The sequence below is a fragment of the Parasteatoda tepidariorum genome, chromosome 11 (genome assembly GCF_982258835.1).
Source record: "Parasteatoda tepidariorum strain Cologne lab strain chromosome 11, Ptep-v5.0, whole genome shotgun sequence".
Classification (NCBI taxonomy): Eukaryota; Metazoa; Arthropoda; class Arachnida; order Araneae; family Theridiidae; genus Parasteatoda; species Parasteatoda tepidariorum.
Genome location: NC_141765.1, coordinates 80,810,021 through 80,823,332, shown reverse-complemented (window position 1 = coordinate 80,823,332; position 13,312 = coordinate 80,810,021). Strand labels below are relative to the sequence as shown.

General features: G+C 31.7%; 1 protein-coding gene across 3 annotated transcripts in view; it reads left to right on the top strand.

Annotated features, from left to right (window-relative positions):
* Positions 1–856: 856 nt before the first annotated feature.
* The window catches only part of LOC107455837 (uncharacterized), a 106,782-nt gene continuing 94,326 nt past the window's right edge, over positions 857–13,312 (top strand). For 2 of the 3 annotated variants that reach the window (XM_071187658.2, XM_043044697.2), the window contains exon 1: positions 11,257–11,367. The gene's annotated coding sequence lies outside the window, so the exon portion shown is untranslated. Of the gene's footprint in view, positions 1,088–11,256; positions 11,368–13,312 lie in introns of those variants that run through there. The other variant, XM_043044692.2, reaches the window with a different exon arrangement.

Genomic DNA, 13,312 nt, shown 5'->3' with positions numbered 1-13,312 from the left:
TCACGCACTAAAAAACAATTTTAAAGGGTCGGGACGATTCGGAGGCTGAAACTTTTTATTTCGTTACTTCCAGGCAGGTATTCTGATAAACCTTTCGAAAGAATGATCGGATTTTCACGTATTAAGATGCAATTTTAATGTTTCGAAAGCATTCTCTGTGTATGCTAATTAATTTATGTTGACGATATTCCAAGTTTCTATTTATTAGACTCAAAAGCTTAAATCTTCTGGAAAAATACACCCTTTTATGTGTGTGTGTATATATATATATATATATATATATATATATATATATATATATATATATATATATATATATATATATATATATATATATATATATATATATATATATATATATATATATATATATATATATATATATATATATATATATATATATATTGGGCAGGGATGGCCTGATCGGTAGGGAGCTGGGCTCATGTCCGAGAGTTCGTGGGTTCGAACCGCACCAGCCGAAGACTCCCCGTGTAGTAAAGTGACTGATGCACGTTAAATCTGTCGAGTTGCAAAAGTCCTCCATGCTCCCATAACAAATCAATACCTCTGGGGGTACTGGATTGGAGATCGATCGTTCTCTGATTCAGGTCAAAATTACGATCTGTGGATTAATGAATGGAAGTATGAATGGGTCCACCCTATAAATGGGTGTGACGTATGGTGTGGCAGAAGTCGAATTCTTGGCCATAGAAGGCGCCACTGGAAAACAAGAACAATTGCACCCCCTCTGCCTAAACAGGCATACGTCAACAACATATAGTGTGTGTGTGTGTGCGTGCGTGCGTGCGCGCGCGCCCAGATAAATATTGATGATGATGTGCGTGTGTGATTCTTCACGGTAAAAGCGTATTGAAAAACGGATTCCATTTGTGAAAGAGAATATGTTGTTTGAGGTGTTGTTGAATTGGATTGATTGTATTTAACATTATGAAACAAATTTTATCAGTATTATATATTTATCTACGAAATATATTGATTCATTTTAATGGCATTTAAATTGATTTTGTTAGTGTTGATCTGTGCTTTTGGTTTGGTGATAATTTCAAGGAATTTTACGATTGTAAAAGTAATTAGCGTTTAAATAGCAAAAATAATTATAGATTTTGATTATAAGTTTTGAATTTTTTTTTTTCATTTTTAATCTTTCAATTGAAATGGTTATTTTTTGTGCATTGAACTTATTATTATTGTTTAATAGATATGTTTGTTTTTACATTTTGAAAACCTTATTTACTGTTATTGAAATATTTTCTTCTTGAGGAATTTTTTTTCAATATATTGATTTCATTTGACTAGCATAAAAATGGTTCAGGATATTTAGTTTGGTTTAATTATTTTACGTGTTATAGTATATGATTAATTGATTATCTTTGTAAAATTTAAGTTTGTTTTAATATTTTTCTTAGGGTAAAGATAAATAAGCAACTACAATATTTAAATTATTTCTAAACGTAATATTTAATAATTGAAATTTATTTTTAATATTTGAATGCCTTTGCGGTGTGGCAAAAATTTTAAATTCAAGATGGAAGAAAATGCTGAAGCCAATGCTAATAATTCTGGAAATGAATTAAATGCTAGTTTACAAAATTTAAGTATAGAGCAACCAGTATAAATAAAGATAAACCATATCTTTGAGCCCGACATTGGTGTTCAATTCACTGCCAAACATTTCAAAAAGCAAACCATAGATTCTAAATTAAATGAGGAATGAAAGTTTAAAAATTTTCAAAAATTTATTAATGGTTCAACTTTGAAATTATATATTAAGAACTGCCTAAATTGTATGTAATTCTTATCAGGAAATAGTTAAAATTGTTCATTATCTTTCCCCTCCTTTTGACTCTAATGATTTTCAAAATTTAAAATTTTCTGTCCAAGCTAAAGACCTGAATACATATTTTACTGAAAAGTTAGGTCGAAAAATAAATTTAAGTAATGATCATATAACTACCCCCACAAGTTAAAACACTTTTGATTTTAAATGAACCCAAATTCTCACAATTGTTTCTAAAATAATTCTCCCCACTGTCCTACCCCAAACTAAACAAAAGAATCCAAATTTAATGGGTATAGACAACAATATATAGTCTGGACATTCAATAATGTCTCCAAATTATTATAATCCTCTACAAAACCAACATTTTCTCCGTCAAAGTCAAAATTCCAACCAACAATCTCAATTTAGAATTAGAGTTCAAAAAGAGAGTGACAGATTTCATAAAAATAAACAACAAACAAGTCATTACGCCCACGCTTCCCAGGAGTTGCCTCCTAAGCCATGTAAAAATTGCCGTAAGCTTGGAATAACTAATGCTTATCATTGGGGCCAAGATTGTATCAACAAACCTAATTCTTTTATGACAGAGAATCAAACCCAGCCTAAACAAGAAAGTGGCCAACCACAAAATTGACAATTAACAGTATCCGGATACATACGAATAAAAAATGAAAACAATAAAAGTGACAAATAACCGATTGTGACAAATAAAACTATCTTGTTAAATATTGATACAGGTAGTACTATAAATATCATCCCAACTGAACTTTTTGAAAACTTAATGTCCTAAAAGAAGGAAAAAACTTTGTTAATGTAAAAGAAACACAAGGTATTTTGAAACTCAACCAAACATGTACTTTAAATTTAAAAATTGGAAATATAGCTAGGTCAGTGGAATTTTATATTTTAAATACTGAACTACCTTATGCCATATCGGGTTTAAAGGAATGTAATGGGTTTAAATTTGTGATTGATTGTGTTAAACGAGTTGTAATGCAAAATCGGCGAAAACTGATCACTTTTGCGGATTATAAAATCAAATTGTCTTTACACATTTCTCCTAAAATCCAGGTTAAAGATTGCAATAAATATACCAATAATTAAAATAAAGTTAAGAATAAAAATAAGGATAATAAAAATAAAAGAAAGAATCTTAAATTGATGAAATTGTTAACGAAATGATGAAATTGTCAACGAAAATAAAGTTTTGAATGTGAGAATAAGCAAAAGATAAAAACGTAAATAAAGTAAACTTCTGATGTTAATTATAAAATAAATAAAAGGAATATTCAGAATAAAGAAAATGCAGAAATAGTACATGTATCAAAATTGCGAAGGTACCATCCACCTGACAAACTGAAATTATGTCACGAATAAAAAAATAAATGGAATAATTTAAATAATATTGTAGTTTAATAGAATTATTTATATTTTATATTAAATTTAATGCTTTAATGGTTTTTCATTGTTAAAAGTAAAATTAAAAATACACGTTATGACGTAACAATACTAAAATCAAATTTCAGATTGAAACTTTTTCTTTAACAAAAAGTGTCAACTTATCTTTTCATATCTCATATCACTTGTATTTTCATATTTTTATCTTCCATGTTTTTGAATATTTGCATTTTTTAAAATGGTTTATAAATTTTCTTTTCTTGATAAAAAAGTTTATTTAAATTGTGTTATTATGAGGAATAACTTTATTGTGATTTTCAAACAAAGGACTTTGAACTGAAAAAATTTGCGAATATTTTACCAACCATTTTTTACTAGGTAAGAGGGAGGACGCTATTTTTACATAATATTTACATCAACAATACACCAAAATGCAAGTTAAATTCTCAAATTATGCGAAAAAGTGGTTATATAAAAAAACAGAAAATCGGCGTAAATAAATTCATTCCATCAACATTGCGTAAAATTTATACATAAAGCATATTGACTTTACCGATCTCACAAATATTTACGCTTAATTTACGCAACATGTTATATGCGCATGAGTTTAATTTCTTCTTAACTACATGTTTCTAAGTAAAAATTCTATTTTTTGCCATTTATTAAAGATTGGATCTCCGGAGGCTAAGAAAAAAAATAAACCTTTAGGACCCGGTTTTGTTTAATTTTTCTCAAATCCAGCGATTTCCAATTTTTTTCATGTATGGATCCCTAAATGATCAACCTTCTTAACCCCGACATAATAAATAAAGTATATAAAAACAATTACGAGCGTATTACCCAATAAAATGTCATTTTATTTCGAAAATATTATTAAAGCGAAATGAAACTGTCTTTGTTTCCTCATTAATTAACTTAAATTAGGTATTATGCCCAAATGTTGCACTTACAGTCCTGGAACTGAATTTATTCTAACTATGAATTTGTTTATGGTTTTCATTGAAATGAAAACTAAAAATAACTGTTATATACATTGAAAATAGTTATTAGGAAAACATATTTCCTCATTAACAAATTTAGTTATTTTATTTTGATTTGAAGAGTGTAATGGAAAATGATAATGCAGTTTTTATAAATGCATATGCTTTTCATAATTTACTCAATATATTGGCATTAGAAAAATTATATTTAAAAGAAAATATAAACGAAGTTATTAGAAAAATTATATTTAAAAAAATTACCATTTCTTTTTCAATGGCATTTTACTTTAAATAATTTTATAAAAGCAACCGAAATACAAAATAAATAATAGATTATTGATCTGCTCTAAATATAATTACTGGTTTCAAAAATGCTAAAAAAAACTGTTTAAAAAAAGTCCTAACTATGGAACAGTGTTGCCAGATTGGGCTACTTTTTAAACTCCCCGCTACACAAAATCGAATTGGGCTACCCGCTACTTTTTGGGTTACTCATTATTTTTCAAAAGCTACAAATCTTAAAAATGCGCTACTTGGAGAATCTCATGCTACTTATCTCACAGAAATACTTGTCCCACAGTGGACTGATCATTAAGACACGGTTCCCAGCAGATCACCGAAGTCAAGCGTCACTGGCTACGGTCAGTGTGCGGGTGGGTGACCACTTGGATCAGCCAGCGTAGGGACCGAGGGTGTGCGGTATTGGTCCTCGTTAAACTGTTCTACCGTAAAGTACTCGACTTCACGTGCAGGTCGTCGGGCTACCGAAGCTGGGGTGCCATTCCCTCTGCGGAGGATCAAAATTGTGATGGCATGTCTTCGGATCATCCTCAGGGATGTTTCCCAGACCGTCGCCTATAGCCCATTGTGCAGATCTAGTGCGACGTAAATGAACAACAACAACACAGAAATACTTTTATTAAAAAAAATTCCTTTCCTATTATAAAATGAGAGATTCTGTAAAGTCTACAGTTTCTTTATCATTTTAAAAAATATTTTCTTTTATTTCTGAAAACGCATCAGCTTTAGTTTTGGATTCTGGTTTTGTTTTTTCGCGCAGAGTCCAGAATCTCTCCATATCTATGCTTCAAATCATAGACTCGTGAAAGCGCAAAGATATATATGGAAAAATGCACGGCTAGTATGATGGGGAAAAAAAAGCTTTAACTCCAACCATTATTAATCGCTTATCATCTGGAAAAATCACGTGACCTGTAATCTGATCTAAAACGAAATATTGAATTTGGCGAAATTATGAACGCAGCTCATTGAAATTTCAGTCCCTCAGTGGACTGATCGTTAAGACACGGTTCCCAGCAGATCATTGAAGTCAAACTTCACTGGCTGGGCCGGGATAGCCTGGTCGGTAGGGCGCTGGGCCCATATCCAAGAGGTCGTGGGTTCGATCCTCGCCGGCCGAAGACTCCCCGTGTAGTAAATGGTGACTGATGCACGTTAAATCTGTCGAGTCTCAAAGTCCTCCATGTTCCCACAACAAATCAATACCTCTGGGGGTACTGATCCAGGAGTTTCCTTGTCTTCTGGATTGGTTCAAAATTACAAGGCTACGGAGTTGAACGTAAGTAGTCGTAAACCCATGAAATTGGGTCGGCTGTTCAACGACGGCTATAAAATAAAATAAAAACTTCACTGGCTGCGCCGCGATGGCTCAGGGTAGAGAGCGTTCGATCCCAGCGATGGCTGGTCGATACGAATTCCGCATCCTGCTTGCACCAACCACAGAGATGACGTGAAATATCCTCAGCGGTAGACGGATCATGGGTTTGAGTCCCCTTGCCGTGAGGCTAACCGTGAGAGTTCTCGTGGTCTTCCTCTCCATGTAACGCAAATGCCGGTTAGTTCCATCAAAAATTCCTCCACGAAGACAAAATTTCTCCCAATACTTGATCCGGGAGTTCCCTTGTCTTCTGGATTGGATTCAAAATTACAAAGCTACGGAGTTGAACATTAGTAGTCGTAAACCCAAAAAATTGGGTCGGCTGTTCAACGACAGTTATAAAAAAATGAATAAAACATCTCTGGCTGTCGTCAGTGTACGGGTGGGTGACCACGTGGATCAGTCTGCGTAGGGACCGAGGTCGTGCGGTATGGGTCCTCGTTAAACTGTTCTACCGTAAAGTGCTCGACTTCGCATGCAGGTCGTCGGGCTACTGAAGCGGGGGGTGCCATGACCTCTGCAGGGGATCAAAATTGTGATGGCATGTCTTTGGATCATCGGATGTTTCTCAGTCGTCGCCAGTCGTAAATGAACTACAACTACAGCATTGAAATTTAACTTATTTTTTTAATTTAGTGGAATATATATATATATATATATATATATATATATATATATATATATATATATATATATATATATATATATATATATATATATATATATATATATATATATATATATATATATATATATATATATATATATATAACACATAGTTGTTTGGGCTGAAAAATGTTCGAATCCGCTACTTCTGAAGCTCACATTCGCTACTTTTTAATCTTAAGTTCTAGCAACACTGCCCTAAGGTTCAGCGGAACACCATTTGGGGACAGCTGCTCTAATCAGCTTTTCGAAATGATAGTAACTTGCCACTCATCAACCTGACTTCTATATGCATGGTCTGTATCTTCCTGACTACGATATGCGTACAAATCACTTAGAATGTCTTTAATAAAAACATCGAAAAATCCCCCTAACATCTTCTTGGATCAACAATAGACGTCTTTAATGAAGACGTCTGAAGAAGTCACGTATCAAAACAATCTATTCTAAAGTTTAAATTCGTGTGTTCTCCCATAGAAATGGAGTGTTTTTCATCTAATTTGTTTTTAACAATAAAAATAAGTTATATGAATTAATAAAACATATTAATTTATTATGATAATGATTTAACAATTTTATGACAATAAAAAATGAAAAATTATGATTTTATTTTATCAGTTAAGAGAGATCTTGATTTTTTTATAGCTAAAATTTCTAGAAAATATCATTGAAACGTTGAAGGTTTTACAGAATAGAAAACAAAAATTGTTGAAAGAGTTAAATATAATTTATATAATTACAGGTTTTTTACTTATCATAAGGGTACCATTATTGATTATGAATTGTTTGATAAGATTAAAATTCTTAAAAATAAATTTATCATTACTGTTGTTGATAAAGCATCTAATAATTTTTGTATTATGTGTAAATATTTTTTTTAAAAATTAATTGGGGAATATAATGCTAGTAATACTTATTATAAGTTAAAGGAAGATAAAAAAAGTTATTGAAAAAAGGATTATTGCATTTAGTTAAAAATTAAAATTGAAAAATTGTAAATAGAATGACTTTTCCATATTTATTTCCTATCGTTAAATTTCATAAGAATCCAGTAAAATTTAGATTTATTGCATGTGGTACAAACTGTTATAATTCCAATATTAGTAAAAAGTTTTTTTAATTTTCTTAAAATTATTTTACTTAAGATTAAAAAAGAGGAAAATATTGTTATTGATTAACATTGAATTGAAAAATTGAAAAATATTGTTATTGTAACATTGAATTTTATCAATAATAATGAAGTTTCTAATATTAATACTTTGTACACTAGTATACTCCATACACAAATAACTGATATTTGTAGTAGAATTTTTGATAGATATTTATTTAATTGATAAATCTTATTGGATCGATATTTTAATCTTTTTGAAAATATACCTTTTAATGATCTTAATCTTTATAAACAAGCTATAGGGATTCCGCATGGTAATTCTGGTGCGTTTGCTAATATCTTTCTACTTTTTTTTGAAGCTAAATTTAGCGAGTTTAGTGATTTTAAAGCTTTTTGATGTATTGATGATTTAATTTTATTTAATTGTGATTATTTTGATTTTATTTTTAGTATTTATTCTAAAGAATTGGCTTTGAAGAAAATTAATGATAATTGCTTAAGTGTTGAATATTTAGATTTCAAAATTGATATTATTGATAAACAAATTAAAATTCGTGTTTATGACGAAGGAAAAGCTTTTAATTTCAGTGTTATTTTTTTCTGTTATTTTAATACTAATTTGTGCAGTAAAATTTTCAAAATTTCAGTTTTTTCTCAATTGTTTAGAATTAATAAAATCTGTAATAATGTTTTAAGTTTTCAAAAGGCAACTAGTAATTTTTTGAAAAATTTAGATGATAGTGGTTTTTTTTTTCCTTTTTTTTAACAAACAAATATAACTTTATTGAGAACAAAAACACAATAAATACAAAGAATATATATTCGTCGTCAAGAGGAAAATCCTGTCCAGGCGACAAAGAAAAGTAATACAATAAATTTAAAATAGAAATTTAAAAAAAAAAAAAAAGGGGGGGGTATTACAATCATAAATTATTTTGCTCATCATAAGACGTCATATATTGTTGAACACTGTAATAATAGAAAACAAAAAAAAATGCATGAAACTATATATAAAAAAAAATAAATAAATAAATAAAAAATAACAAAGGTAACATAAGAAATTCATTTGGATTGGCACAAGACTGGTATAAAAAATCAAATGCTTCCTTTAAAGTGAAAAATAGAGATCTAAATCGTCAATGTTCATCACAAATTGAAATAAAGCACGCTTAAAAGAAGAATATATTTTGATGTTTTGCAACTGAAATGGTAATTTATTATATAATTTAGGTGCTAAGTTAAAATACTTTTTACGTGAAATTTCTTTTGTAAAGAAGGGAATCTCATACATTTCAGTTGGTCTCCTTTCAGACACATAAGTTTTTAATTTGCATATTAATTTATTGTTGTGTAAATAGAGTAAAATACGAAAAAATACATTATGGCGAAATGGTAATAGGTTAATTCTTGTAAACTGCTGTTTGTAGAAAATGCAACACCATGAAGGAATCATCAGAATCAAATGAAATTCGCAGCAAATGTCAATTATAGGATATTATGCAAATTAATAAAGTTTCAGAGCCATCGCGCGTGCGTGGCGCGCGCAGCGCCCTCTGAATTGATGCTGAAAGCGTATAAATAAAGTGCTGTAGCGGGACGTTGAAAATAGTCTATGATTATTTGTTAGTGGCAAACGTTTAGTGAGACCTGAGTATGCCTCCACGACGGAAGAATAAGAAATTCAAGCAACTTACGGAGTTTGAACGAGGGAGGATAATCGGCCTTCGAGAAGGAGGATTTTCCTATCGCGCAATAGCAGCTCGTATGCAGCGGAACAGTTCCACAGTGATGCGAGTTTGGAAGCAGTGGACCGACGAGCACCGAACAACTCGAAAAACAGGCACTGGACGACAGAAGGTGACGTCAGAGCGCGATGATCGACACCTGCTCCGCATGGCGGTGAATGATCGCGCAGCTTCCTCCAGGCAGCTGGCAGCACATTGGTCTACTGCTACAGGTGTACAATTGTCGGCTTCGTCAATTCGTCGTCGTCTGCTGCGCCGTGGATTGCGTGCAAGGGTGCCATTATACAGGATTCCCCTCACGGCGGATCATCGACGGCTGCGTCGGCAGTGGGCTCTTGAGCACAGAGACTGGCGAGCTGATTGGCACCAAGTTGTCTTTTCAGATGAATCACGCTTCAATTTGTGGACCCATGATGGCCGTGTTCGTGTTAGACGTTATGCCGGTCAACGCTGCCTTCCTGAGTGTATTATTGAACGACATAGTGGTCGAACACCCGGAGTTATGGTCTGGGGTGCGATTTCGTATCATGGACGATCCAATTTGATACGAATTGAGGGTAATCTCAATAGCAACAGATACGTCCGTGAAGTGCTACAGCCCGAAGTCGTTCCTTTCCTTCAAGGCATCCCTGGAGCTATCTTTCAGCAGGATAATGCACGCCCACATGTTGCGCGGACTGTTAGAGACTTCTGTTCAGCACAACGCATGCAACTTCTTCCTTGGCCTGCTTATTCGCCGGATATGTCGCCTATTGAGCACGTGTGGGATATGGTTGGTCGGCGTCTCACTCGTGATCCGCGTCCTGCAGTTTCCAAAGACGAACTTTGGTTGCGCATACAAGCGATATGGAATTCTCTTCCTCAAGCAGATATTCAACATCTGTTTGACTCCATGCCACGTCGTATAGCAGCACTTATTGCAGCGCGTGGTGGCTGCACCAAATACTGATTTCGGACGCTTAATTTGTTTCTTTTGTTTTGAAAATTTCATCATTTATTTGTATCAGTACAAGTCGTTTCTGCATTAAATTTCATTTGATTCTGATGATTCTTTCATGGTGTTGCATTTTCTACAAACAGCAGTTTATATATATTGGTAGTAGTTACACTTGAATTATTTATATTTAGAGAATTAATAATCTTGAAGCATTTGTTCTGAACTGAGATTAAGGGGAGTAAATTAGTTTTATATTCACCGCCATATATTATTGCGCCATAATTAATTAAAGAATAAAACCAGGAGTAATAGAGTGCTTTCACAAAATTAAAATGAATTTTATTCTTAAGGTGATAAAATTTAACTAAAACGAAACGCAATTTTTTAACTAAATTGTTAATATGTGTTTTCCATTTTAAATTAGAATCGATATATAGTCCTAAATATTTGATATTATTTACAGATTGTAGAATATAGCATTGACAATTTTCATTAGTACTTTTGCAGGAGAGAGAGTGAAATTTTAAATTTAAGTTAAATTCTGATTTTCTTAAACTGAAATAAATATATTTAGTTTTATTTAGATTTAAATTTAAGTCATTTATTGTAAACCATTTTGAAATTATGCGTAAATCAGATTCAATTTGAAAAATTAGTTGATTTAAATCAGTGCAAGAATACAAAACTACGGAATCATCAGCATATGTTATTATCTTACCAAAAAGTTTGAGTTGACAAAAGTCATTGATGAATATAATAAACAATAAGGGTCCTAGGTTTTCCTTTAATTTCTGCAATATTGATTTAAAAATTAAGAAAATGATTGAAAATTGTTTGTTCTTTATTTGACTTAGCAAAATGTCAAGTTCTTGTCTTGTTCAAGTCTCCTTGCTCAGGCTTTTCTTTTAATGACGTCACTACTTTCTTAACCTCTGTCCTTTTTTCTTTAAACTGCGCGGGATAGGGGGCGTTTGTTTTGATGGTTATTTTATTTCAGTTGTGGTTTGCAGTCGGTTCGGGATACTTAGTTACAGGATTTTTTATTTCACAAGTAAGCTTTAGTTCTTACTTTTATTTGTATTTGTTTTGTTTTTATTCTACTGAATAAGCTTCTGTATTTTAAAGTGTATTTTATATTGTATTCTTCTGTGTTTTATTGTATTTTTTGCATTCTTTTTCTGGACTTCGGCAAAGCTTTTGGGGTACAGAGAAGGCAATTTTCAGACTTTTGTCTTGCTTTCTCGATAGAAAAAGGTTTGCATTTGTGACATCTAAATCTGGTACCCCCTGACGACGTCAGCTTCATATTTTTCCAATTCTTTTGATTTTTTCACCTTCACGTTTGTTTATCTCCTCTTGGTTTCACTGCAGCTAAACGCGTTTTTCCGTTTGGAAGTCTTCTTTAATTGCTTTTATATTTTGAATTCTTTTCTTAGTCGTTTCTAACCTAAATTTGATCCTCCCTTTTCACTATTGCTAAAACTCTCTAAAAAAATACACGCAATATTTATTCAGATTTCGATTATTCTAAAATAACAAAAGCCTTTTGATATACCAATGCTTTCATAGTCATTTCTTTTTATATTAACAGGGTTAACGGCTAAAAATGCAGTAAGTGCTATTTCATAAAATTCAAAATTTTATTTAAAAAAATTAGCAACTTTTTATAGCAATTTTTTTTAGTTTACTATCGAAAGTCAATGCAAAGAATGCTTTTGTTTCAAAGTTTGTTTCAATATTTTTAAATGTAAGTCATAGCGGTAGTTACGATTTAATAATTAAAGAGATAAGTAATAACATTTCCGACCCGAAGACATGCCATCACAATTTTGATCCTCTACTTAGGAGATGTCTCCCCTCTTTCCGTAGCCCAACGACCTGCGTGTAAAGTCGCGCACTTTATGGTAGAACAGTATAACAAGGACCGATATCTCACTCCCTCCCTCCACAGACTGATCAAAGTGGTCACCCAGTCGCACAGTGACCAGTGATGCTTGACTTCGGTTATCTACAGGGAACAGTGCCTTAATGATCAGTCCACTGCGGTACTAAAACACCAAAGTACTTTTCCTAAAAATCTTTCATGCAATAATATAGGTAACTTATTCATTGCTGCGATCTCTTAAGGATAACCGCCTCATTTGAACTTTATACTATTGCTTTTATTTGCAAACATAGACACTAATTGAAAAAGAAAAAGAACTTCTAGTATTATATTGACTCAGTTAACATCATATATGTCCACAATTGAAACTCATTGTCAATAACAATATTTTTGAAGTATTTATAGAAATGTTTTAAGTAATTTATGTTAATTCTGCCATTAGAGAGCATGATTAATTTACTCAAAAATGTTATTGTGAGTTGGAAATTTAAACTTATTTGTCAGAACTTAAAGTTTATTTCTATGTTATGCTCCCACCTTTTGAGAACGACCCTTGTATAATATTAGATTAAAGCTTTTTTGTGTTTTCGCTAATGAGAGGAATATAAGCTATGTATAATTCTATAAAATGTCCTTTTTAAATGACGTCTTCACAATACTTTTTAAGGTACTTCTAAGGCATATAACAAATGGTAATTTTAAGAAATTCACATAAATTTACTAAATATTTGACGCGAATACAACTGATTACATATGATTACAAGCGAATACATATGATTGGCATACATAGTAAAAAAATACTCAGTTGTTAATTGCTTACAATTTTTTCTAAGATGCTCCCTTATAAATTGTTCGTATTTTTTTATTTTAAAAAAAAATGCGGTAATTTACTAAACGCTTCAACACTTTCATTCCATTATTCATTTTAACATTTTTAGGGGGTACTTCAGCATCATCCTTGTAAGTTCCGTCTTTTTTCCCTACCACTCTATCGAATTCTTTTAATCTAAAGGCTTATTCAGACAATTGTTTAAAGAAAGAAAAGAACAGGTTACATTGTGAATATTTTGAATAATAACACTGATAGCAATAAATGATATAATGAACACAT